The sequence below is a fragment of the Oryctolagus cuniculus genome, chromosome 1, assembly GCF_051225735.1.
Source record: "Oryctolagus cuniculus isolate XC-2025 breed Fujian yellow rabbit chromosome 1, ASM5122573v1, whole genome shotgun sequence".
In the NCBI taxonomy this organism is placed as follows: domain Eukaryota; kingdom Metazoa; phylum Chordata; class Mammalia; order Lagomorpha; family Leporidae; genus Oryctolagus; species Oryctolagus cuniculus.
Genome location: NC_142867.1, coordinates 133,205,863 through 133,233,706, shown reverse-complemented (window position 1 = coordinate 133,233,706; position 27,844 = coordinate 133,205,863). Strand labels below are relative to the sequence as shown.

Here is a 27,844-nt window from a genome sequence, read left to right as displayed (position 1 = left end):
TGTAATGTATTTTTTAGTATCTTAAAATAGTCCTGGAGTCAATTTTTTTTTAAAGTCAAATGACCTTAAAAAAGAGCCAAGAATATAAATAATATAAAGACCCTGATAAAGACCCAGAATACCGGAAAGATTCAGCATTCTGTTACACATGAGACCATTATTGAAAGTCCAAGGGTCACAAGATTTTGATAGGGTCCTGGAAAAAGGAGGGAGGGACAGTGCTCTGATGTCATGATCATCAGGGAGGTGAGAGCGGCCCCTGCTGTTGGGAGGATCAAGCTGCAAAGATGAGGCAGTTTCAGACCTGAGACCAAGCAGAGTTCCTCTCTGCCCCCACCTGACACAACCCCAAGCTACGGCCCTCATGCTAGGAGCGTTTGGATTGGCTGTGTGTTCTCTGATGTTATGCATGCTCATTGTTAGGGCAGACTTTACAATCAGGTGTTCAAAGGCAACACTGCTGAACCGCACAGCATCTTCTTTTCTGGCATTCCAATGTTAGGCTTTCTGGGTTTGTTCCTGAGAGAGGTCTCAGGTGTTTCACCCATTGCTGCTCTGTGAACTTCCCTCACCACACTCAGGAGCCCTCAGGAGGATTCTGGGACTCATTGGAAGCTGGAAAGTGGTGAGTGTCAGAAACCAGTATTCTATGGTCACAGGAGGTGAGCTGGGCCAGTAGCCAGGACCCTGGTGTCCTGTCCTGTGTCTAAAGGAAAAGGGTTTGTGTGAACCCTGGGGCTGCACAGCTTTCCAAATTGATGGTGATTACAGAATCCACATGGAGAAATGAACTTCCACATGTGATCTGATATCCTTTGGTTGAGAAACGAGGTCACTAGTTTACAATTCAGTCCTGCCAGCACAGCTCTTCCTAGGTTCTGAGTCAGGTTTTGTTTGATGCTAATAACAGAATAGTACAGACTCAGTAATTTAGAAAGAAATGGTATTTGTCTCATGGTTTGGGTCCAAGGTCGGAGGGCAGTATCTGTTGATGGTCATCTTGTTGGCAGAGGTTTGGGTGGCACAGAGACCATATGACCAAATAATGAAATTGCAGGAGGTTCAAATATGAAGTAGTTTCTATAGCACACAGCTGGGAATAAGCAGTCACTCAATAATCACATGAATTGATTTAGCCTAATCGCTTCATTAGGGTCCCACCTGTTCCCAATGATTAATCTCTCCTAATAGGTATTAACTGCCTTCACACCCTTGTGTGGAGAGTAAAATCTTTGTAAAGGCCAATCATTCTTCACTCCCCAACCCCAAGCTAACTGGTGTGGGAACTGAAAATCAAATAAACTGTTGAACACACAGTAGTTTCATTATGCATGCAAATTTGGTTTAGTCAAATGATAGCTTGTAGCATTTGAGAATATCTCAGAATATCAGATTCTGCTGGCTATAAAATGGTTTATAAATTTGAGAGTTCATTTGTGACTGGTAAAAGAAAAAAAAATTCTTTTCTCCTGAATTCCTGTACCTTTGATTTTAAGACTCAGATATTTCATGGGCAATATGAGTGGCTATGATTCTGTCTAATACACAAATTTCAGGCCATAGCTAAGCTCATGCAAATAAGATAGCTTTAGAGGGGATCTCTGGATAACTTCATAATTTTGACTGGAGCCAGAAAATCAAATACATGCTTTTCATTGGTATATGCCTGGGATGTGTTGACGCTAAAATCTTAATCCATTATGTCTACTAACTCTATATAATGGCAGAATTGAACTGTTGGTGAGTCACAGGTGTTATAGATGTGTTGTTTGATATTAAGCAAACAACACACATTTGGTGTTAGTGATCATGAAAATGACTGCACAGGTCACAGACTTAAACTGATTTTAAGTGTTTGATTTCTGGTGAGAATTAAGACCTTGGAGGAGGGAGCCAATGCAAACTGTTGGGAGGGAAAAGTAAAAAGTGTGGAACTCTCAGAATTAAATGTTCTGGCTGCCGAGGTTTGTCTTAGTTCCTGAGAGTGAATCCCCTTAGTCTGCATCTCCTGAGAGTGATCCCCAAAGTCTGGGAACCTGAGTTTGGTGTCCCTTGATACTGTGGGATAAATAGGTTGCTTCCTTTCAATTGCACTTAGTACACCAGTTTAGAAATTATGTGCCATGATTTCATGTTAGGCATATATACTCTTGCATAGATCCCTAATATACAGTAATAAAACCTGAAAAGAAGACAATTGTTGACATCTTTGTTTTCTGCTAAAGTTGAATAAGAATGTTAACATCCATAGAACTAATATTCAGGAAAATATAGGGGCCTTGGTCAGTTCAGGTATTTTCCCAATCTCTTCTACTTCTGCCCCCAAGAGGAAAGTCCTGGTTCTTTGATGGTTTTGTTTGCTTACTTTCTGTTTCTCTAAACCATGAGTTTTGCTAGCTTTGTTGGGTATTTGTGACAATATCCTTCTTGATTTTTGTTGCTCATCTGCTAATTCTTGGCCTTTTTTATTACATCATGGCAAAATGCTGTCATGTTATAGATTGTGTATAGACTGTGCTTCTGTAGGAAATATTGATAGTTAAAATGGATTGTCTATCTTTTCTTCCATATATACTGATTTTTGTGCTTTTTCAACACTTGAAGTGACCTTATTTATTTATTTATTTATTTTCTCCATCTAGTGTTAGCTGATGTATCTGCACAATGACATATGGATAACTATTAATTACCCCTGGTTGGGTATTTATACCATTGCATTTATTTGTTCTGATAAACACTGGGCAATCCTTGCAGTTTTGTAAGCATTTTTCTTAAATATTCTGATGCTCTATCTATGAACACTGATATGAAACACTGTACTATCCTCATAGAAAATGATCTGCTCATCTCACTGTGTAACCCTTTTAAATTTTCTGACACAAATCCTGATTAACCTGAAGTGCATATTGCTTTTCCAGGCTTCAATGTAATGGTGTTATAATGGACCATGTTTCTGCATATTTTCTATTTCATCATTTTTATATCTTCATTCTATTTTACTTTTGAAATCTGTACATATGTATCTTAAGTTCACAAAAATGTAATGTATTTAGCACATAAAATTGGTTTGGAACACTATTTCTTTGGAAGCTCAGATATCTCATAAAAGAATGTTCTCAACTCTTTACTCCTATTGTTTATACAATTTCTGTCATTATTTTTAATGATCAGAAACTGTAACAACACTGTTCATTGTTAAGCTTTTATTAAAATGATAATATTATCTGTTAGGTTACATTGGAATAAAGAATACAAATATTTTCCTATACCTCCATTTGCTTTCAGCCTTTTCTTTACTTGGATGACTTCCAAGACTATGTTGCTCTTTATGTCTGATGAATTATTTTCTAATTTACTTGATAGAAAACAAGAGACAATGAATGAGAGAAAGAGCTCCTATTCACAAGTTCACTTTGCAAATGCTCACATCTTCCAGGGAGGGATCAGATCTAAACCTGAGAGCAGGTAACTCACTTCAGGTTTTCCATGTGGGTGGCACAAACCACATGTCTTGAGACATCATCATGACTTCCCAGGGTCTGCTTTAATTGGAAGCTGGAGTTAGGATCAGAATCAGAAAATGCACCCGGGTCCTCAATTGTGGAATACAGTTTTATTAAACTTAACAGTTACCCTAAGCCTTTTTTTAAACTGAAATACATGGATCCAAGTTTGAACATCATGCCTGTAAGTTGACAACAGTATTAAGAATGAATGAAACAGTATAAAGGGATGGGGTCATGAGCAGTGAGTTAAGCCACGACTTGGGATGCCCTCTTCTCATATTTATCTTCCTCATTCAGGTCCTGGCCATTCCCCACTTCCATTCCAGATTCTTGCTACAATGTATCTGAGGGGCATTTGATGATGTCTTAAGTACCCATGTACCTTCTGCCTACATTGGAGATACAAAAAGTGTTCCTGGCTCCTAGATTAAACTGGAACCAGTCCCAGGTTTTGCAAACATTGACAAGTGAACTAGTGGATGGAAGATCTATCCACTACTGTCCCTCCTCCTTTCAAGTAAATAAATACATATTAAAACCTTACAACTATTCTTCCATTTAGGTTCAAGTTTAGCTTTGCAACAATGGCATTCATAGAATATCAGAAAGGCATGCAAGGGATGAGCAGAAAGTTCAATGGGAAAGGCAACCTTGATGTTTAGATTTTAAGATTATTTAAATAATCCTTAGCAGGACTGGAGATTATTGCCTTATTACTTTCTTATGCTTTGTAAATGATGCAGTTTGGTTAATCACATATTGCAGACAGTTCATTGAGAGAATATAGAGACATTTCTGATTTTTAAAATTTTGCTCAGTCTTTGATTAACACTACTTTTATATTATCACAGGATACAGTGCAACATTTGAGTACGTACACAACATAATTTAATCAATCTAGAAAATGAGGATTTTCCTTGCTTATTTTGTGTTTAAGGCCTACAAGCTCCTCCATTCCAATTTCTTATACAGTGTATCTTATCATGAACTAAAGTCACAACACTGTATTATGGAACACTGCCAGTGGTTCGTTCTTTCTAACTCTGTTTCTATATCCGTTATCGTACCACCCAGTATCTTCAGTAATGAATCTTCCCATCCTAATTAAAAACATTTATATTTATATCCACCATTTTTTAGAAACCCATATATCAGAGAACATGTGAAATTTACTTCTTCCTATGCCAGTCTTACTTCACTTAAGGATCTCCAGTTCCACCCATTTTGAAGCAAATAATATTTCAATCCTTTTTAATCACTGAATTAGGACTGGAAAACCTGTAACACACTGATAGATTCCTAGGTTGGTTCCAAATATTTACTACTATGAATACTGCTGTAGTCAAAACAGAAAGCGGAAATCTCTTTTGCATGCAGATTGAATTTCCTTCTGATACATACACAATGGTTGGAGAGGTTTATCCCTTCTCATTTTTTGAGGGATGGCCATACTAAGTCTTCATAATGCTCAGGCTAACTTGCATTCTCATCAATATCTTATATTTTAAAATATTTATTTATTTGAAAGTCATAGTTACAGATAGAAAGCGAGAGATCTTCCCTCCACTGGTTCACTCCCCAAATGGCTGCAATGGCTAGAGCTGGGCCAAAACAAAGCCAGGAACCAGAAGCTTCCTCCTGGGTCTCCCATGTGGGAGCAGAGGCCTAAAGACTTGGGCCACCTTCCACTGATTTCCCAGGCCACAGAAGAGAGCTGGATCAGAAGTGGAGCAGCTGGGACTCAAGTCCCCATATGGGATTTTGGCACTGCAGGTGGTGGCTTTAATTGCTACACAACAGTGCAGGCTCCAATAACATATTAAAGTTTTCTTTTCTTCATACCCCGCTAGCATTTGTTAGTGAGGTGACACCTAGTGTGTTTTGATTTGCATTTTCCTATATAATAATTATATTGCATTTTTCCCATTTTTGTTGACCATGGGTATTTCTTCTTTACAGAAATGCCTGTTCAGATCCTTTCCCAATTCTTAGATATATTTGTGCATAATTTCAGCAGTTTCATATGTATTCTGAATTTCAGTTCTTCATGAAATGCAGAATTGGCAAATACGTTATCCCAGTCTACTGGGGTATTAAAATAATTTTATTCATATAAGGTGAACAAATTTCATGTATTTCATATACACAGACTTAAGAGCATAATATTTCCCACCCTAACCTCCCTCTTGCCCATGCGCCGACCCTCTGTCCTCCTTCCTCTCTTATTTTTTCTTTTTATATCTATAATTGCATAATTTCAATTTATTTTATAATCACAAGCTGAACTCTGCACCAAATAAAGAGTTGAATGGAACAAGTAGAAAAATCACTGCTTATCAAGAGTACAGACAAGGATTGTAAGCAATAACCAAAACTCAACATTGCATTTTTGTGCTTTGTTTCTTTGTGCTTTGTTTATTTGTTTATTTTGTGCTGGTTTATTTGACTGAGAATAATGGCTTCCATATGCATATACTTTGTTGTAAAAGACAAGATCTTATTAATTTATATAGCTGAGTAGTTTTGCATAGTGTATATATACCACATTTTCTTTAACCATTATTCAGTTGATGAATCTCTTGGTTGATGTCAGATCTTAGCTATTGATCTGCAATAAACATAAGGTGCAGACAAGTCTTCCTTATGCTGATTTCATTCCATTTGGGTAAATTTTTAGGAGTGGAATGGCTGTGTATACAGTAGAACAATTTTCAGATTACTGAAAAATTACCAGACTGTGTTCCATAATGGTTGTACTCTTTTACAATTTAACCAGCAGTGGATTGTAGTATTTTATCACCCATATATTTGCTAGCATTTATTGTTTTATAATTTTTGAAAGATAGCCACTCTAATTGGGGCGAGGTTTCACTCTCATCATCCTTTTGGTTTGCATTTCCTGATGGCTAATGATCCTGAGCATTTTTAAATGTTTCTGTTGACCATTTTGTGGGGAGCAACTCGGACTAGACTGTTACTGGAATTAAGACTTATTCTATGCATCTGCTCTCCCACAATATGGCGCTGGGAGAGGAGTAAACAGCTTCTACCCAGCTGCCTCTCACCAACTTGACAAGCTGCAGGAGCTGCTCCTGATTGGAGGAGAGCGGCGTGCTCGGCATGTGGGCAGCCGAGTTGGGATTGGCAGAGGAGGACTATAAAGGAGGAGAGAGACGGCATGCACCAGGAACATCTAAGGGGAACACCTAAGGGGAACACCTGTGCAGCCCCCGAGAGAGCCGGCCGGCGGTGTGCCGCTCCCCTGCGGAAGTGGGGAAAGTGGCCAGGGGGAACCGCCCTTCCACGGAGGTGGAAGGGACAGTAGCCAACCCGGGAAGAACCAGCAGCAAACCCGGGGAGGGCCGAGCAGACGAAAGAACAGCGCAGGGTCCTGTGTCGTTCCTCCACGAAGAGGGGGAGCGACACATTTGAATGTCATCCTTCAAAAATGTCTGTTTTGTCCTTTGCCCATTGCTTGACAGGATTTTTGTTGTTTTTGCTGTTCTGGATTACTTGAACTCTTTGTAGATTCTGGATATCAGACCTTTAACCATTGCAAGATTTGCAAATATTTTCTCTTGTTCTCTTGGATGCCTCTACAATATGTTGAGCAATTCCTTTGCAGTGCATAAGCATCTTAGCTTAATGCAATCCTATTTGTTTATTTTTGCTTTGATTGCCTATCATTCTGGGGTATTTAACAAGAATTCCGTGTGTATGCCAATGTCTTGCTGAGTTTCCCAATATTTTCATCTAGTAATTTGATGTTATCAGGTTATTGTTTTATATCATTGATCCATCTATAGTTCATTTCTGTATAAATTGTAAGGTGGTGGTCTTGTTTCATACTTCTACATGCAGAATCCAAGTTTTCCAGTAACATTTGTTGAAGAGTACCTTTTTTTCAGGCATTGATTTTGGCTCCTTTGTCAAAGATCGGTTGGGTGTACACGAGTGTATTAAGTTCTGGAATTTCTACTCCAGTCCATTGGTCTACATGTCTATTTTTGTGCCAGTATTAGGCTTTTTTGATTCTAACTGACCTGTAGTTGTCATGAAATCTGATATTGCGATGACTCTGGTTTTGTTTTATTCTTTAAGTTTGCTCTAGCTATTCAGGATCTCTTGGGCTTCCATATGAATTTTAGCATCAATTTTTCTATCTTTCTTTTTCAGAAGAATGTCGTTACTATTTTGATTGGGATCATATTGAACATGTAAATTGCTTTCAGTAGTATGGACATTTTGATTCTATTAATTCTTCTAATCCATGAGCATGACAGATATTTCCCTTTTTATGTTCTCCTATTTATTTTAAAAATGTTTTGTAATTATCATTGTAGAGATATTTGACCTCTTTATTTAAATTTATTCCAATTTGTTTGGCTATTGTGAATTGAACTGATCTTGCATGTCCTTCTCAGCCATAGCATTGTCTTTTTATGCAAATGCTATTGAATTTTGTGTATTGATTTTATCTTGCAAATTTACCAACCTCTCTTGAGTTCCAATAGTCTCTTGGTGGAGTCTTTTGGCTTCCCTATATATAAAATCATATCTTCTATCAACAGTAATAATTTGACTTCAACCTTTCCAATTTGTATCCCTTTGCTTGGATTTTGCTTGCTGGTGGCTCTCAGTAAGCCTTCGAGAACTATATTGAATAGCAATTATGGGGGTGAGCATCCTTGTAGATCTTAGTGGAAATGCTTCCAATTTACCCACACAATTTGATGGTGGCTCTGTGTTTGTCATAAACTACCTTGAATGTGTTCATGAATATTCCTTCTATTCCCAGTTCAAGGTTTTTATCAAGGACATATTTTATCTAGTGCATTCCCACTTGGTCTGGGTGAATTATATTTCTAATGTGTTGTTATGTTTGATTAGCAAGTATTTTGAGGATTGTTTGCATCTGTATTTATCAAATATATTGGTCTTAGTTTGCTTTGTACATATACCTGGTTTTAGAATTAAAGTGATGCTGGTTTTAAAGGAGTTAAGGGGGGTTTTATCTTCACTCTGATGATTGTCTTCTTTGTTGCGAATTATCTTGTTAGTTTGATATAAGGTTTCTCTATTAGTTTTTTATTGCCTGTTCTTAGGGTATCTTATCAAGAAGCCATTGCTTATGTCAATGTCTTATAGTTTTCTCTATATTTTGTAAGTTTCAGTTCTTACATTTACATCCATGACTCACTTTCAGTTGACTTTGTTTAGGAAAAGAGGGGTGGTCATCTGGGTTTAGTCATGTCCATATGGATATCCCGTTGCCTCTGGACAATTTACTGAATAGACTATACCTTTTCCGGTGTATTTTTGTTTGCTTTGTAAAAGATCCATTGTCTGTATGTATCGGTGTTTCTTTTTGGGAGCCTCTATCCTCTTACACTGGTCTATTCATCAGTTTTTATGCCAGGGTTTACCATACATCTATGGTATGTATTGAACTCATTTGTTGTGACCCCAGACGTGTTCTGTTTCTCAAGAGTTACTTTTCTATGTGGAACTTTGTTTAATATATGTGAAGATATGAGGTTTAGGTTTATTTTTCTAGATACATGATGAATTCCATTGATTTTGATGGAAAGCATATTGTATCTGCAAATTAACTTGGATAATATGGAAATATTAGAAAGTATTTCAATCTGTGAATATGAGCGGTCTTTTTGATCTCAGATTCCTTATCATGGCTTTAGAATTGTTGCTGTAGAGGCATTTTACATCACAAGTCAAATTTATCCAGGGTATTTTATTTCTTATTGTGAATTTAATTTCTTCTTTAATTTATTTTTTCAGTGGGTTCACAATAGTATAGGTATATAAAACTTATTCTGATTTTTTGTGCTTACTTTGTATCCTACAAATCTACCAGTCATTTACCAGTTCAGGTGGCCTGTTGTTGAACTCATTGCATTTCCATAAAATCATCTGGAAAAATAAATAATTTCAATTTCAATTTCTTCTTTTCTATATCTATGTCTTTTATTTCCTTCCCTTTTCTTTTTGTTTTGCCTAGACCTTACATTGCAGTATTGAATATAAAAGTAAAAAATGTGCATCATTTTATGGTTCCAATTATAGGGTAAATGCTTTCATTTTGTTAGCATTCAATAGAATCTGGCTCAGGTTCCTCAAATGCAAGGGTTTTGTAATTGAATTATATGCAATCTGTAAGTGTTCTGCTCAATTTACTTCTCATAAGTGAATGTATAATTTTATACAAAATGTTTTCTGCATCTAGTTTATTATACTGATGTTTATTTTTGATTGATGTGAATTATTGGAGTTATGAATTACATTCATATTTTCCCTGTTCCTATATTACATCTGACTTGATTATGATATCTGACCATTTTATTTTATTTTATTTTATTTTTTGGATTCCAAACTGGATTCAATTACTATCAAATTTTCCACCTATATTCTAATATAAATTCTATTAGGATGACAGTGTTGCATTATATTCAGCAGGGACACTGCTGTGTAAGTTTTTATTTGAAAAAAGAGAATCAGAGATAAACAGAGATCTTGCATCTATCAGGTCACTTTACGAAAAACTAGCCTTATATAATGAGTTTGGAAATGTTACCTCCCTAACAATTTGTATAATGCTTTTCAAAAAATTGGTGTTTTTTTAATTTTGTAGATTTTAGCAATGATGACAATTGTTGTTGATCTTTCGTTTGAACACATTATTCCTCATTTAATGTTCTCAGTATTGCTCTATTCAGAGATGTTATTATTATAGAAAACTTTTTATAATTCCCTTAATTAAACTTAGGTTTATTTATTTATATTTTAACTTTTATTTCATAAATATAAATGTCCAAAGTACAACTTTTGGATTATACTGGCTTCCCCCCGCATAACCCCCCTCCGACCCACAACCATCCCATCTCCCACTCCCTCTCCCATACCATTCACACCAAGATTCATTTTTTCAATTATTTTTATATACAGGAGATCAATTTAGTATATGCTAAGGAAAGATTTCAACAGTTTGCACATACACAGAAACACAAAGTATAGAGTACTGTTTTAGTAGTAGTTTTACCATTAATTCACATAGTACAACACATTAAGGACAGAGAGCCTACATGGGGAGTAAGCGCACAGTGACTCCTGTTGTTGACTTAACAATTGACAATCTAATTTATGACGTCAGTAATCACCAGAGGCTCTTGTCATGAGCTGTCAAGGCTGTGGAAGCCTCTTGAGTTCACCACCTCTGATCTTATTTAGACAAGGCCATAGTGAAAGTGGAAGTTCTCTCCTCCCTTCAGAGAAAGGTACCTCCTTCTTTGATGGCCCCATTCTTTCCACTGGGATCTCACTCACAGAGATCTTTCATTTAGGTCTTTTTTTTTGCCAGAGTGTCTTGGCTTTCCATGCCTAAAATACTCTCATGGGCTCTTCAGCCAGATCCAAGTGCCTTAAGGGCTGATTCTGAGGCCAGAGTGCTGTTTAGGACAGCTGCCATTCTATGAGTCACTTCCCATCTTAGGTTGTTCTCTCCTTTTTAATTCTATCAGTCAGTATTATCAGATACTAGTCTTGTTTAGGCGATCTCTTTGACTCTCAATCCTGTCGTTATGATCAATTATGAATTGAAAGTGATCACTTTGACTAGTGAGCTGGCATTGGTACATGCCACCTTAATGGGATTGAATTGGAATCCCCTGGCATGTTTCTAACTCTACCACTAGGGGTATGTCTGATGAGCATGGGCTATACTGTACATCTCCCCCCTCTCTTATTTCCACTCTTATATTTAACAGAGATCACTTTTCAGTTAAATTTAAACACCTAAGAGTAATTGCATGTTAATTAACGAGTTCAACCAATGGCATTAAGTAGAACAAAAATACTAAAAGGAACAAAATAGTAAGTTGTTCTTCAACAGTCAGGACAAGGGCTGATCAAGTCATTTTTTCTCATAGCGTACACTTCCCTTCAACAGGTTTCCTCTTAGGTGCTCAGTCAGTTGTCACTGCTCAAGAACATATGATATTTGTCCCTTTGGGACTGGCTTATTTCACTCAGCATGATGTATTCCAGATTCCTCCATTTTGTTGCAAATGAACAGATTTCATTTCTTTACTGCTGTATAGTATTCTATAGAGTGCATATCCCATAATTTCTTTATCCAGTCTTTTGTTGATGGGCATTTAGGTTGATTCCAGGTCTTAGCTATTGTGAATTGAGCTGCAATACACATTAAGATATAGACAGCTCTTTTATTTGCCAACTTAATTTCCTTTGGGTAAATTCCAAGGAATGGGATGGCTGGGTTGCATGGTAGGGTTATATTCAGGTTTCTGAGGAATCTCCAGACAGACTTCCATAATGGCTTTACCAGCTGGCCTCATATGATGAGTTTGGAAAAGTTACCTCTCTAACTTTTCAAAAGATTGGTGTTATTTTTTTAATTTTGTAGATTTTATTAATGAAGATATTTGTTGCTGATCTTTCATTTGAACACATTTTTCCTGATTTAATGTTCTTACTCAGTATTGCTCTATTCAGATATGTTATAATTATAGAAAACTTTTATTTAATAAATATAAATTTCAAAAGTACAACCTTTGGATTATAGTGATTCTTTGCTCTATAACCACCCTTCCACCCACAAACCATCCCATCTCCTACTCCCTCTCAATCCCATTCTTCATTAAGGTTCATTTTAAATATCTTTATATACAGAAGATCAACTCTATACTAAGTAAAGATTTCAACAGGTTGCACCCACACAGAAAGACAAAGTATAATGCATGGTTTGAGAACTAGTTATAGTGTTAATTCTCATAGTAAAAAACATTAAGTACACAGGTCCCAATATAGGGAGCAAGTGCACAGTGACTCCTGTTGATGATTTAACAGTTCAGACTTTCATTTATGATGTCAGTAATCCTCTGAGGCTCTTTTCATGAGCTGCCAAGGCTATGGAAGCCTCTTGAGTTCACAAAGTCCAACATTATTTATACAAGGTCATAATCAAACTGGAAGTTCTCTCCTCCCTTCAGAGAAAGGTACCTCATTCCTTAATGTCTGCTTCTTTCTGCTGGAATCTCACTCACAGAGGTCTTTCTTTAAGGTCATTTTTGCCACATTTTGTCCTGTGTTTCCATGCCTGAACTACTCTCATGTGCTTTGTAGCCAGATCCAAATGCCTTAAGGTGTGATTCTGAGGCCAGAGTTCTGTTTACGGCATTTGTCATTCTAAGAGTCTGCTCTGTGACCTGCTTCCCATCCTGGGTTGTTATCTCCTTTTTAATTCTGCAATTATTAGCAGACACTGGTCTTATTTGTGTGCTCCCTTGACACTTAATCCTCTTTACGATCAGTCATGGACTTAAACTGATCACTTTAATTAGTAAGGTGGCATTGGCACATGCCAATTTTTAGTATTTCGAGTCCCATGGCAAGTTTTAAGCTTTACCCTTAGGGGTAAATACCTGGGAGCATGTGCCAAACTGTATATCCCCTCCATCTCTTATTCCAACTCTTATTTTTTATTTCAATTTGATTTAAACACCTAAGAATAATTCTGTGTTAAGTAAAAAGCTCAACCAATGGTATTAAGTAGAAAAAGAAAATACTAAAATGAATAAAATAGTAAGCTGTTCCTTGACAGTCATCACAAGGGCTGATCAAGTCACTGCTTCTCATAGTGTCAGTTTCACTGGCTTATTTCACTCAGTATGATGTTTTCCAGATTCCTCCATTTTGTTGCAAATGACCAGATTTCATTTCTTTTACCACTGTGTAGTATTCTGTAGAATACATAACATATCACTTAACTTCTTTATCCAGTCTTCTGTTGATGGGCATTTAGGTTGATTCCATGTCTTAGCCATTCTGAATTGCACTGCAATAAACATTGAGGTGTAGACAGCTCTTTTATTTGCCAATTTAATACTCCTTGGGTAAATTCCAAAGAATGGAATTGCTGGGTCATGTGGTAGGGATACATTCAGATTTATGAGGTATCTCCAAGCTGTTTCCATAGTGGCTTTACCAGTCTGCATTCCCACCAACAGTGGGTTATTGCGCCTTTGCCCCCACCACCTCACCATCATCTGTTGTTAGTTGATTTCTGTATGAAAGCCATACTAACTGGAGTGAGGTGAAACCTCATTGTGGTTTTGCTTTGCATTTCCCTGATGGCTAGTGATCCTGAACATTTTTTCATGTGTCTGATGGCCATTTGGATTTCCTCTTGAAAAATGTCTATTTAGGCTCTTGGCCCATCTCTTAAGTGGGTTGTTTGTTGTGCTGTTGTGAAGTTTCTTGATCTCTTTGTAGATTCTGGTTATTTTTTTACAGGCAGAGTTAGACAGTGAGAGAGAGAGAGACAGAGAGAAAAGTCTTCCTTTTCCATCGGTTCACCCCCCAAATGGCTGCTACACTGGCACACTGCACCGATCCGAAGCAAGCAGCCAGATGCTCCCTCTGGTCCCCCATGTGGGTGCAGGGCCTAACCACTTGGGACATCCTTCACTGCCTTCCCAGGCCACAGCAGGGAGCTGGACTGGAAGAGGAGCAACTGGGACAGTACCTGGCACCCCAACTAGGACTATAACCCAGGGTGCCAGCTCCACAGGCTGAAGATTAGCCAAGTGAGCTGTGGTGCCTGCCAGATTTTGGTTATTAATCCTTTCCAAGAAGTCTTCCCTGTGCCTATATCTTGCAGACTTTCTCCAATGTTCTGTAATAATTTTATGGTGTTGGGTCATAGATTTAGATCTTTAATCCATGCTGAGTGGATTTTTGTGTAAGGTGTAACATAGGTATCTTGCTTCATACTTCTGCATGTGGAAATCCTGTTTTCCCAACAATATTTGTTTAAAAGACTCTCCTTGCTCCAGAAATTGGTTTTAGCTCCTTGATCAAATATAAATTGGTTGTAGATGTTTGGATTGATTTCTGGTGTTCCTATTCTGTTCTATTGCCTATCCATCTGTTTCTGTACAGTACCATGCTGTTTTGATTATAATGGCCCTGTAGTATGTCTTGAAATCTGGTATTCTGGTGCCTCCAGCTCTGTTTTTGTTGTATAAGACTCGTTTATCTATTTGAGGTCTCCTGTGCCTCAATATATGTTTCTATATGAATATCAGCATCATTTTTTCTAGATCTGATAAGAATATGTTTGATATTTTCATTGGTATCACATTGAATCTGTAAATTGCTTTTGGAGGAATGGACATTTTGATGATATTAATTCTTCCAATCAGTGAGCATGGAATATTTTTCCATTTTTTGGTATCCTCCTCTAGTTCTTTAAGATTTTGCAATTCTCATTATAGAAATATTTGACATCCTTGGTTAAGTTTTTTCCAAGTTATTTGTTTTGTTTTTTTTTTCTGGTAGCTGTTGTGAATGGGATTGACCTTAGAAGTTATTTCTCAGTTCTGGCAGTGTCTGTATACAAAGGCTGTTGATTTTTATGTATTGATTTTATATCCTGCAACTTTGTCAAATTCGTCTATGAGTTCCAATAGTCTCTTAGTGGAGTTCTTTGGATACCTTAAATAGAGTCACGTTGTCTGCAAAGATGTATAGTTTGACATTTTCCTTCCCTTTTTGTACCCCTTGTAATTTCTTTGTCTTGACTAATGGCTTGGCTAGAACTTCTAGTGCTATATTGAATAGCAATGGTGAGATTTGGCATCCCTGTCTGGAACTGGGTCTCAGTGGAAACGCTTCCAACTATTCTGCATTCAATAGGTTGCTGGCTGTGGGTTTTTTCATAAATTGCCTTAATTATGTTGAGGAATGTTCCTTCTATACACAATTTGGTTAGAGTTTTCATCACGAAATGGTTTTGTAATTTATCAAATGCTTTCTCTGCATCTATTGAGATAATATATGATTTTCCTTCTGCAGTTTGTTAATGTGGTGTATCACATTGATTGATTTGTGAATGTTGAACCATCCCTGCATACAAGGATAAATCCCACTTGGTCAGGTTGGATGATCCTTCTAATTTGTTGTTGGATTATTTTGGCTTGAATTTTGTTGTGTATTTGTTGTATGGTCTTTCGAGAAATTGGTGTGTAATTCTCTTTCTCTGCTACATCTTTTTCAGGTTTAGGAATTAAGTGATACTGGCTTTGTAGAAAGAATGTGTGAGGATTCCCTCTCTTTCAATTGTTTTGAATAGCTTGAGAAGAATCGGAGTTATTTCTTCAGTAAATGTCTGATAGAATTCAGAAGCGAATCTCTCTTGTCCTGGACTTTTCTCTGTTGGGAGGGCCTTTATTACTGATTCAGTTTCTGACTTTCTTATGGGTCTTTTTTTGGTTTTCTATGTTTCTTGCTTCAATTTTTGTAGGTCGCCTATGCCCAGGAATCTATCCATTCCTGACAGATTTCCCTGATTGCTGGCATACAACTCTTGTAGTAATTCATAATGACTCTTGTTATTTCTGTGGTGTCTGTTGTTACATTTCCTTTTCATGTCTAATTTTATTGATTTGTGTCTTCTCTCTCCTTTATTTGGTTAGTTGTGCCAATGGTGAGTCAATTTTGTTTATTTTTTTTTTCAAAAAATCCTTTCAAAATTTTGCTTCTCTTTTGTATTTTTTTGGATTCAATTTTGTTGATTTTCTTCTCTGATAATTATTTCTCTTCTCCTACTAGATTTGGGTCTGGTTTGCTGTAGTTTTTCTAGATCTTTGAGATGCATTGATAGTTCATTTATTTGGTGCCTTTCCAATTTCTTGATGTAGGCACCTATTGCTATAAACTTTCCTCTTAACACTGCTTTTGCTGTATCCCATACGTTTTGATATGGTGTGTTGTTATCTTCATTTGTTTCCTGAGAGTTTTTGATTTCTCTTTTGATTTCTTCTATGACCCAGTGTTCATTCAGGAGCATGCTGACATTCTCCATGTGTTTACTTATGCTCTAGAGAATCCCGAGTTGCTGATTTCCAGCTTCATTCCATTGTGGTCTGAGATGTATGGTATGATTTTGATTTGTTTTAAATTTGCTGAGACTTGCTTTATGGCCTAATATGTGGTCTATCCTAGAGAAAGTTCCATGCACTAGTGAGAAGAATGTGTATTCTGTAACATTAGGATGAATATTTCTGTACATATCTCTTGGATCTGTTTGTTCTCTAGTGTCAAGTAAATCTACTGTTTCCTTGTTGATTTCTGTCTGGTTGATCTGTCCATTGCTAAAAGTGGAGCATTGAAGCCCCCCAATATTATTGTATTGGAGTCTAAGTCTCCCTTTAAGTTCCTTAACATATCTTTTAAATAAACTGGTGCCCTGTAATTAGGTGCATATACATTTATAATAGTTACATCTTCCTGTTAATTGATACCTTAATCATTATATAGTGCCTTTCTTTGTCTCTCTTAACATTTTTTGTGTTAAAGTCAATTTTTTCTGATATTAAGGTGGCTACATCAGCTCTTTGTTTGGTTTCTTTTGGCATGGAATATCTTTTTCCAACCTTTCACTTTCAGTCTGCATGCATCTTTGTTGGAAAGATGTGTTTCTTGAAAGCAGAAAATAAATGGGTTTTGTTTTTTAATCCATTCAGCCAGGCTGTGTCTTTTATTTTAAACTTTTATTTAATGAATATAAATTTCTGAAGTACAGCTTATGGATTACAATGGTTCCCCCCCATAACTTTCCTCCCACCTGCAACCCTCCTCTCTCCCACTCCTTCTCCCCTTCCATTCACATCATGATTCATTTTCAATTATCTTTATATGCAGATCAATTTAGCGTATATTAAGTAAAGATTTCAACAGTTTACACCCACACAGAAATACAATGTGTAAAATACTGTTTGAGCACTAGTTATAGCATTAAGTAAAAATGTACAGCACATTTAGGACAGAGATCCTACATGACGAGTAAGTGCACAGTGACTTCTGTTGTTGACTTAACAAATTGCAATTATTGTTCATGGCATTAGTAATCACCCTAGGCTCTTGTCAGGAGTTGGCAAGGCTATGGAGGCCTTTTCAGTTTTCCGACTCTGATCATATTTAGACAAGGCCATGGTCAAAGTGGAAGTTCTCTCCTCCCTTCAGAGAAAGGTACCTGATGACCTGTTCTTTCCACTGGGATCTCTAGAGAGTTGAGGCCATTTACTTTCAGTGCAGCTACTGATAAGAAGTGACTTTGCCCTGCCGTGTTCCCAAAGATATTTCTAATATATAGTTTGAACTTCCTGTGATCCCTTACTGCAAGGTTTTCTTCCTTTACCACCTTTCTGTTGATGACTGTGTTTCTGTGTTTCTGTTTGTAAAACATCTTCAGCATCCTTTGCAGGGATGGATGAGTGGTGACAAATTCATTCTGTTTGTTATGAAAGGCTTTTATTTCATCTTTATTCCCAAATGAGACCTTTGCAGGGTATAATATAATAGGATGACTGTATTTTCTCTAAGTCTTGGGCTATATCTCACCATTCTCTCCCAGCTGGCAGGGTTTCTGATTAGAAGTCTGATGTGAATCTAATTGGAGACCCTTGAAAGTAATCAGGCATTTATCTTTTGCACATTTTAGAATCTTTTTCCTATGCTTTGCTGTGGTGAGTTTGATTACAATGTGTTCTGTTGATGATCTTTTCTGGTCATGTCTGTTGGAAGTTCGCTAGTATTTTGCTTAAAAAAGGCATTCTAACACTTTCTCTTTCTCCATAACTTCAGAACCTACAAGAACCCAAAATCTTGTTTTTTTATATATTGTATCCTATAGATTCTCAACACTATGTTTTAGATTTCTAATTTTCTCTTGCAGACTTTAGCTAGACTGTATACTTTTCTGTGCTCTGTCTTCTAAATCTGATATTCTCTCTTCTGCCTGATTTGGATTTTAAGGTTCTCAAATGCATTTTTTATTTGTTCTGTTGAATTCTTCATTTTCATTTTGTTTTCTCTTCAATATCTCGATGTCATGTTCTATTGAGTTTTTTCATTTCATTTTTATTCCTCCTTATAAATTAAATAGGCAAACAAAAAAGCTGTCTGCACATTAATGTTTATTGCAGCTCAATTCACAATAGCTAAGACCTGGAACCAACCCAAATGCCCATCAACAGTAGACTGGATAAAGAAATTATGGGACATGTACTCTATAGAATACTATCCAGCAGTCAAAAACAATGAAATCCGGTCATTTGCAACAAAATGGAGGAATCTGGAAAATATTATGCTGAGTGAATTAAGCCAGGCCCAAAGGGACAAATATCATATGTTCTCCCTGATAGGCGACAACTAACTGAGCACCAAAGGGGAAACCTGTTGAAGTGAAGTGGACACTATGAGAAACAGTGACTTGATCAGCTCTTGACCTGACTGTTGATGTACAATGTAATACTTTATCCATTTTAGTATTTTTTTGTTCTAGTACTACTGGATGAACTCTTTAATTAACACACAACTATTCTTAGGTGTTTAAATTTTAACTGAAAAGGGATCTCTCTTAAATGTAAGAGTGGGAATAAGAGAGGGAGGAGATGTGCAATTTGGGACATGCTCAATCGGACTTGCCCCAAATGGTGGAGTTAGAAACGTGCCACGGGATTCCAATTCAATTCCATCAACGTAGCAAGTACCAATGCTATCTCACTAGTCCAGGTGATGAACTTCAGTTCACAATTGATCACACTGATAGGTCTAAGAGTCAAAGGGATCACAAAACAAGAGTAGTGTCTGCAAATACTAGCTGACAGAATCAAAAAGGGAGAGAACGATCCAACGTGGGAAGCAGGAATACACAGCAGACTCATAGAATGGCAGATGTCCTAAATAGCACTCTGGCCTCAAAATCAGCCCTTAAGGCATTCGGACCTGGCTGAAGAGCCCATGAGAGTATTTTAGGCATGGAAAGCCAAGACACTTTGGGAAAAAAAAGAAAACCTAAATGAAAGATCTGCTCGAGTGAGATCCCAGTGGAAAGATTGTGGCCATCAAAGCAGGAGGTACCTTTCTCTGAAGGGAGGAGAGAACTTCCACTTTGACTATGACCCTGTCAGAATAAGATCGAAGTCGGGGAACCCCAAATGCTTCTATAGCCTTGGCAACTCATGACTAGAGCCTAGGGAGATTACTGACGCCATAAACAAGAGTGTCAAATTGTTAAGTCAACAACAGGAATCACTGTGTACTTACTTCTCATGTGGGCTCTGTCCTTAGTGTGTTGTCCAATGTGAAGTAATGCTATAACTAGTACTGAAACTGTATTTTTACACTTTGTGTTTCTGTGTGGGTGTAAAATGATGAAATCTTTACTTAACATATACTGAATCGATCTTCTGTATATAAAGAGAATTGAAAATGAATTTTCATGTGAATGGAATAGGGGAGGGAGCAGGAGATGGGAGGAGTGCAAGTGGGAAGGAAGTTATGGGGGGAGCCTATGTAATCCATAATCTGTACTTTGGTAATTTATATTTACTAAATAAAAAAATTAAAAAAGGATTTTAATTTCATGAGAGTTTTTCTTTCATGTTCTCCATGGATTTTAGTAGTCCATGCTTTTGCTTTTGATTACTTCTGTATAATCTTATCATCAATTTTTGGAATTCTATTTCTTGCATTTCTTCTATCTCATCATCTTCATAATCTTGTATTGAAGTGTTCTGTTCTTTTGGGAGCATGATGTTGTCTTCCTTATTCTTGTCTCTTGGGTTGTTGCATTTGTTGTTCAGCATTTGTGGAGGTACTCGTTGGTTTCTTCTTTTTTCCCCCACTTTGGCAGCTTTTATCATTGTACTATGACTCTGTAGATGAGTGGAATGTCTGCTTTCAGTGAATGTCTAGAGGCTTGTAGTGGATGTAGCCAGAGAGCTCTGTTCAGTTCTCTAGAGTTAAGGGCATGCCTAAGTTGATACTCTCCGGTTTGACATGGTAAATCTTCACTCTCTTTTTTTAATCAGAAAGGAATTATTTCTGCTCAGCTGAGCTCTTCTCCTTGATGGAGTCCAGTGCCTGAGCACTAGCCAAAGTGGATATAATATTCCTCCGCTCTGTCCCAAGGACCGCACAAAGGATCTGTGCAATTCTCAGTATAAGTTAAGATTTTCCAGCAATGTCTCTCACCAGGTGTCCAGGACTTCTGGAGCTTGTGGTATCCCACTGAGACTGCTCAAAGTCTCATCCACACCATGAGTTCTTCCACACACACTCATTTTTTTCCCACAGTCCTGGTTCTGAAGCTTCACACATTCACAAGCTCCTAACCTTCTGTTATTTCTCCCCACTGGAGTCAGGAATCTCCATTCAGCTGATTGCCAGGCACAGAAATGAGCTGGTGCAGCTGTTATGTATGTCCAAATTGGCCCCTGCTCTATTGGCTTGTATGGCTTTGTAAGGTGATCAGAGAGAAATGTGTTCATACCCTCTTTTTTTCTCTCCTCTAGTTAGGCTGGTGCACTTTCCCTCACATAGCTTCAAACCTCACTTCCTGGAGGGTCTTCCTTCTGCTTTTTCACCAGAGTCTCAGGCTCCTGCCATCTTCTCTCACCTCACTTTGCAGCAATGGTGCATAGGCTCTTGGATATTGGAGTCCTGAGCCATGGGTGCCCATGCCCTCCATGTAGTAGAGTTTCCTTTGCCTTTTTTTCATAACTCTTCCCCAAGACTACCACTTATTTAAAACTATTTTCCCCTGGGCTAGAGAAATAAGCTCCCTCCCTATTCTGCTATCTTGTAACCACCACTGGCTTGCCAATAGGCTTCTTCTAAAGGGCATTTGTAGATTGGCAGTGACAGCAAGCAGAAAGTAAGGTCACTGTGTACTTCCTACCTCCTGCTAGCAGGTGGCTTCCTCTATGACCAACCAACATCCTGCATGGAGAGCATGTTGGCTGCAGCTAAAGAACAACATTCACAATGATCATCACCCAAAGCCGCAACCCCGTGGGAGACCTGGATTCTCAGATATGTTATATCTACTTGGCTCAGTTTTGGTAGGTTATATGTATCCAAAAATAAACATTTTTTTACAATTTTATTTATCCTTGTTAATATAAATTAGTGATGCCTATTATATCTGTGATATGCATTGTAGTTTCCCCTTCTTTGATTTTATTTACTTGAACCTAGTTTTTATAACCTAGTGAAAGGAGTGTTTCTTCTATTAAAAACAAAATCTTTATTTTGCTTATCTTTAATGTTAACATTCCATTTATGACCTATGCTATTAATTTCATCTTGTATTTGGTTTATTCTTGTTTTCTAGGACTCTTGAGATGGATACTTAGGTTGTTGATTGGAAATCTTTCTGTTTAGATGTTTGGCCATGGCAATGTCTGTGTATAGAAAGGCTATTAACTTTCGTGTGTTATTATTGTATTCTGCTACTTTAACAAAGTTTTTTTTATGAATTCTAATCATCTACTAGTGGACTCTTTTGGCTTCCCTATATTGAGAACCATGTCATTTTCAAATAGGAATAATCTGAATTCCCACTTTTTAATTTGTATCCCTTTGATTTCCTCTTCTTATCAAATGGGTATGTCTAAAACTTCAAGGTGTATATTGTTTGTCTTTTTAAACAATAAAATTATGAACTGAATTAATAGAAAAATACATGATGAGGCAACAGAGATATATGACTAAATATTTTTAATGATGGATCTGAAATGACTAGTGTTTGTGGCACACATTATTTTGCAATGGGATTGGCCACTGCTTGCAATGCTGGCCTCCTATATTGTAGTGTTACTTTGTGTATATTCTATTAATGAACCTGGGAAGGCAATGGAACATGACCCAAATGCTTTGGAATGTGCCCATATAGCAGATGTAAATAAAATTACTTGCTCCTGGCTCTGTCCTCGCCAAAACCTGTGTATTTTAGCATCTTGGGAAGTGAGCCAAGAAAAAGATGCTTCATGTGTCTGTGTCTCTGTTTTTGTCTTTCATTTCTCTGCCTTTCAAATAATTAAATATTTAAAAAGAAAAGGCTAAATTCAGTTAATAACCCTTGAGGTTATTTTAATTAGCTAGACTCACTCTTTGTTCATCACTCCCTTTATTTATGCCACTTGGACTATATAATCTTCTGTATTCAGGACAAATTAATCACTATAGCTTCCTTATTAACTCAGAAGAGTTAAAGGAGTGGCTTATGATTAGCCAATTTTTGGCGAGTATGATGGTCACATTTTTTCTCATATTGGAGTTTCCCTTGGAAGCTATATCTCCATTCCCAGAAGGAACAACTCCTGTTGGCAGAGGTGTGTGATGAACAAAGAGAGCAAATTCCAGGAAAGGACATAGAAACTCACAAAGTCCATGGTGCTGAGCTAGCTCATTAATCCCTGAAATTTCATTTTTATCTCAAGCAATATGAAATTGAGACCTATTTTTTCATCATGTACTAGTTTCTGAGCTCTGAGATGAGGGAACCTAGGCTTGGAAGCTCAAGTTTAAGGTTCCCACATTTGTAGAATATCACTTAGGACAATGGCAGTATAGAGAAAACACAGGAATTTGAACAGGGAAAATCATATCTGTGCAATAAAGGAAACCAGGGAGATGTTGTGGGACTAAAACCAGTACACTGTCTTACTCCCACTGAAGTTCACATTAGCCATGGCCATTCCCTGTTAGACAAGAACAACAGTGGCAGTAGAGGCTCTATGTAATTCTTGTGTTGATATCTTGCATGAGTTATAGAAGAAACTAGCGAACAGAGAAAGTTAAGATCTGACTCTCAGAGCTATAAATAAAGATTTGATAGATCATCAGATGAATGTATAGAGAAATGGATTTCAAGAGTTTTGAATTAATTCCCAGAGACTGGAACTTTTGCTTTGTGCAATGAATTTAAATGCACCCACAGTAAGACTCATTATTTTAGTCTAGTAAATGTACTGTAGTAGTTTTATGAATTCTTGAATATTACCCATGAATAACACACTAATTATTTGATTAGGTCACAGCAAATAACTTGATGGATTAGATATAAGTTGCCATAGGAATAGTAGCTTCATGTTTAAGTATCTTAAAGTAGAATAGCATGATGTTTTCCATATTTTATACATGTATCTGTGACAAGCAGATGTGTGTTTAGAAATACAGTATGATTATCAGAATTGAAAACAAAGGGAAAGCAAATAATAATCATCATAAAACCTGTTCCCACATTTGAATTTATCCATTTTTAACTTTTATTTACTAAATATAAATTTCTAAAGTACAGTTTATGGATTACAATGGCTTCCCCCCCATAAATTCCCTCCCACCCACAACCCTCCCATCTCCTGCTGCCTCTCCCATTCCATTCACATCAAGATTCATTTTCAATTATCTTTATGTACAGATCAGTTTAGTCTATGTTAAAAAAATTTCAACAGTTTGCACCCACACAAACCAATTAAGTGTAAAATACCGTTTGAGTACTAATTATAGCATTAATTCACATTGAACAACACATAAAGGACAGAGATCTACATGAGGAGTAGGTACACAGTGACTCCTGTTGTTAACAAATTGACACTCTTGTTTAAGGCATCAGTAATCACCCTAGGCTCTAGTCATGAGTTGCCAAGGCTATGGAAGCATTGTGAGTTCACTGACTTCGATCTTATGTCAACAATACAGAGTCAAAGTGGAAGTTCTCTCCTCCCTTCAGAGAAATGTACCTCCTTCTTTGATGCTTTGATGGCCCCTTTCTTTCCACCGGGTTCTCACTCACAGAGATCTTTCCTTTAGACTGGGTTTTTTTTTTTTTTTTTTTTTTTTTTTTTTTTTTTTTTGCCAGAGTGTCTTGGCTTTCCATGCCTTAAATCCTCACATGGGCTCTTCAGCCAGGCCCGAATGCCTTAAGGGCTGATTGTGAGGCCAGGGTGCTGTTTGGGACATCTGCCATTCTATGAGTCTGCTGTGTATCCTACCTCCCACGTTGGATCGTTCTCTCCCTTTTTGATTCTATCAGTTAGTATTAGCAGACACTAGTCTTGTTTCTGTGATCCCTTTGACTCGTAGGCCTATCAGCATGATCAATTGTAAACTGAAGTTGATCACTTGGACTAGTGAGATGGCATTGGTACTTGCCACCTTGATGGAATTGAATTGGAATCCTGTGGCACATTTCTAATTCCACCATTTGGGGCAAGTCCGATTGAGCATGTCCCAGATTGTACATCTCCTCCCTCTCTTATTCCCACTCTTACATTTAAGAGAGATCACTTTTCAGTTGAATTTAAATACCTAAGAATAGTTGTGTGTTAATTAAAGAGTTCAACCAATAGTTCTAAGTAGAATGAAAAAATACTAAAATAGATAAAGTATTACATTGTACATCAACAGTAAGACAAGGGCTGATCAAGTCACTGTTTCTTATAGTATCCATTTCACTTCACCATGTTTCCCTTTTGGTGCTTGGTTAGTTGTCACCAATCAGGGAGAACATGTGATATTTGTCCCTTTGGGACTTGCTTAATTCACTGAGCATGATGTTTTCCAGATTCCTCCATTTTGTTGCAAATGACAAGATTTAGTTGTTTTTTACTGCCGTATAGTATTCTATGGAGTACATGCCCCATAATTTCTTTATCCAGTCTACTGTTGATGGGCATTTGGGTTGATTCCAGGTTCTAGCTATTGTGAATTGAGCTGAAATAAGAATTCATCTGTTTTTAACACATGCCTTTCAAATATGAGTTTGAAACCCTAAAATTTAACCACTAGAGTTCCACTTCGTTAGTGTGTGGTTGAAGATGAATTCTTTTGCATCATGCATTTTGTCTTGTGAGTCAAGCGATTACTCAGGAAACATACAAATCATTCCTCTTGTTTCTTTTTATATCTCAAAGAAACATTTTATTTAATGAGTACCAATCTCATCAGTACAACTTTAGGAATATAGTGATTCTTCTCACTATGCTGCCCTCCCTCCTCCACTCTCACCCCACTCCTCTTCCCTTGCTCATTCCAAGTTCCATTATCCTTTAAGATACATTTTATTTAACTTTATACATAGAAGACCAACTTTTACAAAGTAGATTTCAACAATTTACACACACGAACAAACACACACTGACAAACACACACACAAACCTAGAACCAGTTTTACAGTTAATTCTCATAATACAATTCATTGCGGACAGAAGTCTTTTATGAAGAGTATGTGCACAGTGACTCCTGTTGTTAATTTAACAAATAACACTCTTATGTATGATATCAGTGATCACCCGAAACTCTTGTCATGAGCTGCCTAGGTTATAGAAGCTCCAAAGGCTATAGTAGCCTTTGTATCCAAAATCTGTGTCAGTATCTAGACAAGTCCACAAGCAAAGTTGAAGTACTCTCCACCTGTCAGACAAAAGTACATCCTTCTTTTATGGCCACTTATTTCCACTGGGGTCTCTCTCACAAAGATCCTTTATGTAGAACATTTTTTTACCACATTGTCTTGGCTTTTGATGCTTGAGTTGCTCTCATGCAACTTTAACCTGACCAGAATGCCTTATGGGCTGATTCTGAGGACAGAGTGTTTTTTAATGTGATTCTCATTCTATGTTTCTTCTCTGTGTACTGCTTCCCATGTTGGAATATTCTCTCCTTTTTAATTCTGTTTATTTTGACCAGACATTTCATATTATTTATATGATCCATTTAACATGTAATCCTATCTATATTATCAATTTACCACTTAATATGTTCACTTTAAAAATTTTTACTATCCAGTTTGATGGGATTTGAGGTCCCATACCAAGATTTTAAACTGTACCTTTAGATGTAATCTGTAGGAAAGTATGCAGGACAATAAAGCTTCACAGTTACAAAATTCCTCCTTCCTGTGTTATTCCAAACATTATGCTTAATGAGATTTATTTTCAATTGACTTTATAACCCTCCACTGTGATACGGCATTGACTAAACAAGTTCAGAGTTGGTGAACTCAAGGGGCTCCCATAGCCTAGACAGCTCATGACAAGAGCCTCGGGTGATTGCTGACATCATAAATAAGAGTGCCAATTGTTAAATCAACAACGGGAGTCACTGGGTACATACTCCCCATGTAGGATCTCTGTCCTTAATGTGCTTTACTATGAAACTTAAAGACAACATTACTAGTTGAACAATACCCTATACCTTGTGCGGTTGTGTAAAGGCAGCCTGTTGAAATCCTTGCTTAGTATATACTAAGTTGATTTCTGTATATGAAGGTAATTGAAAATGAAACTCGATGAAGAGCGGGATGGGAGAGTGAGTGGGAGAGGGAAGGGTCACAGGAGGGAGGGAGGATGGGGGGGAAGCCAAAACAATACAAAAGTTGCACTTTGTAAATTCACATTTATTAAATAAAAAAACACATGATTAACACAATGTTATTTTTTTTCTTTTTCTTTTTTTTTAACTTTTATTTAATGAATATAAATTTACAAAGTACAGCTTATGGATTACAATGGCTTCCCCCCATAACGTCCCTCCCACCCACAATCCTCCCCTTATCCACTCCCTCTCCCCTTCCATTCACATCAAGATTCATTTTCGATTCTCTTTATATCCAGAAGATCAGTTTAGCATACATTAAGTAAAGATTTCAACAGTTTGCTCCCACACAGAAACATAAAGTGAAAAATACTGTTTGAGTTCTAGTTATAGTATTAAATCTCAATGTAGAGCACACTAAGGACAAAGATCCTACATGAGGAGTAAGTGCACAGTGATTCCTGTTGTTGACTTAACAAATTGACACTCTTGTTTATGGCGTCAGTAATCTTCTTAGGCTCTTGTCATGAGCTGCCAAGGCTATGGAAGCCCCCTGAGTTCACTGACTCTGATCCTATTTAGACAAGGCCATGGTCAAAGTGGAAGTTCTCTCCTCCCTTCTGAGAAAGGTACCTCCTTCTTTGATGACCCATTCTTTCCACTGGGATCTCACTCGCAGAGATCTTTCATTTAGTTTTTTTTTCTTTTTTCCCACAGAGTGTCTTGGCTTTCCATGCCTGAAATACTCTCATGGGCATTTCAGCCAGATCCACATGCATTAAGGGCTGATTCTGAGGCCAGAGTGCTGTTTAGGACATCTGCCATTCTATGGGTCTGCTGTGTATCTCACTTCCCATGTTGGATCATTCTCTCCCTTTTTGATTCTATCAGCTAGTATTTGCAGACACTAGTCTTGTTTCTGTGATCCCTTGGGCTCTTAGTCCTATCATTACGATCAATTGTGAACAGAAATTGATCACTGGGACTAGTGAGATGGCATTGGTACATGCCACCTCTATGGGATTGAATTCAAATCCCCTGGTATGTTTCTAACTCTACCGTTTGAGGTAAGTCAGCTTGAGCATGTCCCGAATTGCACATCTCTTCCCTCTCTTATTCCCACTCTTATATTTAAC

The 27,844-nt window shown here is 37.3% G+C and overlaps 1 long non-coding RNA gene across 6 annotated transcripts in view; it reads left to right on the top strand.

Annotated features, from left to right (window-relative positions):
• Positions 1–214: 214 nt before the first annotated feature.
• Positions 215–27,844, top strand: part of LOC149128640 (uncharacterized) — a 120,429-nt gene continuing 92,799 nt past the window's right edge. For 3 of the 6 annotated variants that reach the window (XR_016222449.1, XR_016222445.1, XR_016222448.1), the window contains exon 1: positions 215–625. This is a non-coding gene — a long non-coding RNA (uncharacterized LOC149128640). The remainder of the gene's footprint in view (positions 626–27,844) is intronic. The other 3 variants (XR_016222439.1, XR_016222438.1, XR_016222436.1) reach the window with 2 other exon arrangements.